The sequence below is a fragment of the Arachis duranensis genome, chromosome 5 (assembly GCF_000817695.3).
Source record: "Arachis duranensis cultivar V14167 chromosome 5, aradu.V14167.gnm2.J7QH, whole genome shotgun sequence".
Taxonomy (NCBI): Eukaryota; Viridiplantae; Streptophyta; class Magnoliopsida; order Fabales; family Fabaceae; genus Arachis; species Arachis duranensis.
In genome coordinates this window covers 79,564,122-79,567,802 of record NC_029776.3, presented here as the reverse complement: position 1 = coordinate 79,567,802, position 3,681 = coordinate 79,564,122, and the positions used below count along the sequence as shown (strand labels likewise).

General features: G+C 42.5%; 1 non-coding gene across 1 annotated transcript; it reads left to right on the top strand.

Moving 5' to 3' along the window:
• Positions 1 to 3,291: 3,291 nt before the first annotated feature.
• Positions 3,292 to 3,395, top strand: LOC127748167 (small nucleolar RNA R71). Its single transcript, XR_008010110.1, has one exon. It is a non-coding gene; the product is annotated as a small nucleolar RNA R71 (small nucleolar RNA).
• Positions 3,396 to 3,681: the final 286 nt, after the last annotated feature.

Sequence of the window (3,681 nt, the reverse complement as noted above, 5' to 3'; positions counted from 1 at the left end):
ACTAGTGGGGATGATGGAGCGTTGAATGAACTCCAACCATCCTCTAGCCACAGGCTTGAGGTCCAGTCTTCTTAGTTGAACCGGCTTGCCTTTGGAGTCTCTTTTCCATTGAACTCTTTCCACACATATGTCCATAAGGACTTGGTCCAACCTTTGATTAAAGTTGACCCTTCTAGTGTAGGGGCGTACATCTCCTTGCATCATGGGCAAGTTGAACGCCAACCTCACATTTTCCGGACTAAAATCTAAGTATTTCCCCCGAACCATTGTAAGATAGTTCTTTGGATTCGAGTTCATACTTTGATCATGGTTCCTAGTGATCCATGCATTGGCATAGAACTCTTGAACCATTAAAATCCCGACTTGTTGAATGATGTTGGTTAGAACTTCCCAACCTCTTCTTTGGATCTCATGTCGGATCTCCGGATACTCATTTTTCTCGAGCTTGAAAGGGACCTCAGGGATCACCTTCTTCTTGGCCACAACATCATAGAAGTGGTCTTGATGGGCTTTGGAGATGAATCTTTCCATCTCCCATGACTTGGAGGTGGAAGCTTTTGTCTTCCCTTTCCCTTTTCTAGAGGATTCTCCGGCCTTGGGTGCCATCAATGGTTATGGAAAAATAAAAAGCTTATGCTTTTACCACACCAAACTTAAAATATTGCTCATCCTCGAGCAAGAGAAGAAAGAAGAGAAGAAGAAGAAGAAGAAAATATGGAGGAGAAGGAGAGGTGTAGGTTTCGGCCAACGTATAGAAGAGGGGGTTGTGTTGTGTAAAAATGAAGTAGAATGGAGGGGTATATATAGGGAGGGGAGAGTGTAGGTTCGGCCATTTAGGGTGGGTTTGGGTGGGAAAGATTTTTGAATTTTGAAGGTAGGTGGGGTTTATGGGAAAGAGTGGAGGGATGTAAGTGGTGATGGGGGTAATTGGGAAGAGAGATTGAGGTGATTGGCGAAGGGTTTTGGGGAAGAGTGTTTATTGGAAAGAGAGAATGAATGTTGAGAAGAGGGGAGAATATGTTAGGTGCGAATCCTGTGGGTCCACAGATCCTGAGATGATCCTGTGGGGTCCACAGATCCTGAAGTGTCAAGGATTTACATCTCTGCACCAATTAGGCATGTAAAATGGCTTAGCATACCATTCTGGCATTTAAACGCCGAAGTGATGCATGTTCTGGGCGTTCAACGCCCATGTGCAGCATGTTTCTGGCGTTGAATGCCAGTTCCATGCTTGTTACTGGCGTTCAGCGCCAGCTTTCCTCAGGGCACATTCCTGGCATTCAAACGCCAGGATGTTGCTTGTTTCTGGCATTCAGCACCAGATCCATGCTCTGTTCTGGCGTTGAACGCCAGCCAGATGCACCTTACTGGCGTTTAAACGCCAGTAAGTCCTTCCTCCAGGATGTGATTTTTATTCTGCTGTTTTTTATTCTTGTTTTTAATTTTAATAATTTTTTCGTGACTCTACATGATCATGAACCTACTAAAACACAAAATAACAATTAAATAAAAATAAAGTTAGATAAATAAAAATTGGGTTGCCTCCCAACAAGCGCTTCTTTAATGTCAATAGCTTGACAGTGGGCTCTCATGGAGCCACAAAGGTGGTCAGGTCAATGTTATGGACTCCCAACACCAAACTTAGAGTTTGGATATGGGGGTTCAACACCAAACTTAGAGTTTGGTTGTGGCCTCCCAACACCAAACTTAGAGTTTGATTGTGGGGGCTTTGTCTGACTCTGTATTGAGAGAAGCTCTACATGCTTACCCTCCCTTGTTACAGAAGGATAGCCGTGTGCCTTAAACACAAGGTAGTCCCCATTCAATTGAAGGACTAATTCTCCTCTGTTAACATCTATCACAGCTTCTGCTATGGCTAGGAAAGGTCTTCCAAGGATGATGCATTCATCTTCTTCCTTCCTAGTGTCTAAGATTATGAAATCAGCAGGGATGTAAAGGCCTTCAACCTTTACCAACACGTCCTCTACTAATCTATAAGCTTGTCTTACTGACTTGTCTGCCAATTGTAATAAGAATAAGGCAGGCTGTACCTCAATGATCCCCAGTTTCCCCATTACAAAGAGTGGCATAAGATTTATGCTTGACCCCAGGTCACACAGAGCCTTGTTAAAGGTCATGGTGCCTATGGTACAGGGTTTTGAGAATTTCCCAGGATCTTGTTTCTTTTGAGGTAGAGTTTGCTGAACCCATGTATCAAGTTCACTAATGAGCAAGGGAGGTTCACCTTCCCAAGTCTCATTACCAAATAACTTGGCATTCAGCTTCATGATGGCACCTAGATATTGAGCAACTTGCTCTCCAGTTACATCTTCATCCTCTTCAGAGGATGAATAATCTTTAGAGCTCATGAATGGCAGAAGGAGATTTAATAGAATCTCTATGGTCTCTATATGAGCCTCAGATTCTTTTAGGTCCTCAATAGGGAACTCCTTCTTGTTTGAGAGACATCCCAGGAGGTCTTACTCACTAGGATTTTCGTCCTTCTCCTCCCTTGTGCATTCGGCCATATTGATTACATCAATGGCCTTGCACTCTCCTTTTGGATTCTCTTCTGTATTGCTTGGGAGAATACTGGGAGGAGTTTCAATGACTTTCTTACTCAGCTGGCCTACTTGTGCCTCCAAATTTCTAATGGAGGATTTTGTTTCACTTATGAAACTTAAAGTGGCCTTAGACAGATCAGAGACTATGTTTAATAAGTTAGAGGGGCTCTGTTCAGAATTCTCTGTCTGTTGCTGAGAAGATGATGGAAAAGGCTTGTTATTACTTAGCCTGTTTCTTCTACCATTATTAAAGCCTTGTTGAGGCTTTTGTTGATCCTTCCATGAGAAATTTGGATGATTTCTCCATGATGAATTATAGGTGTTTCCATAAGGTTCACCCATGTAATTTACCTCTGCCATTGCAGGGTTCTCAGGATCATAAGTTTCTTCAGAAGCTGCCTCTTTAGTACTGTTGGATGCATTTTGCCATCCATTCAGACTTTGAGAGATCATGTTGACTTGCTGAGTCAACACTTTGTTCTGAGCCAATATGGCATTCAGAGCATCAATTTCAAGAACTCCATTCCTCTGAGGCGTCCCACTATTCACGGAATTCCTCTCAGAAGTGTACATGAATTAGTTATTTACAACCATGTCAATAAGTTCTTGAGCTTCTGCAGGCATTTTCTTTAGGTGGATAGATCCACTTGCAGAATGGTCCAATGACATTTTGAAAAACTCAGATAGACCATAATAGAATATATCTAATATGGTCCATTCTGAAAATATGTCAGAAGGACACTTTTTGGTCATCTGCTTGTATCTTTCCCAAGCTTCATAGAGGGATTCACCATCTTTTTGCTTGAAGGATTGAACATCCACTCTAAGCTTGCTCAACTTTTGAGGAGGAAAGAATTTATCCAAGAAGGCCGTGATCAGCTTATCCCAGGAGTCCAAGCTATCTTTAGGTTGTGAGTCCAACCATGTTCTAGCTCTGTCTCTTACAGTAAAAGGGAAAAGCATGAGCCTGTAGACTTTAGGATCTACTCCATTGCGCCAATGGCTGGAATGGAGATGCTTCTTCCATCAAATTTGGAAGTTGGTTTAGTAAAATCACCAAGCATCCTCCTTGCATTATTGTTGTTGGGTTCGGCTGCCATCTCCTTTTTCTTGTTTG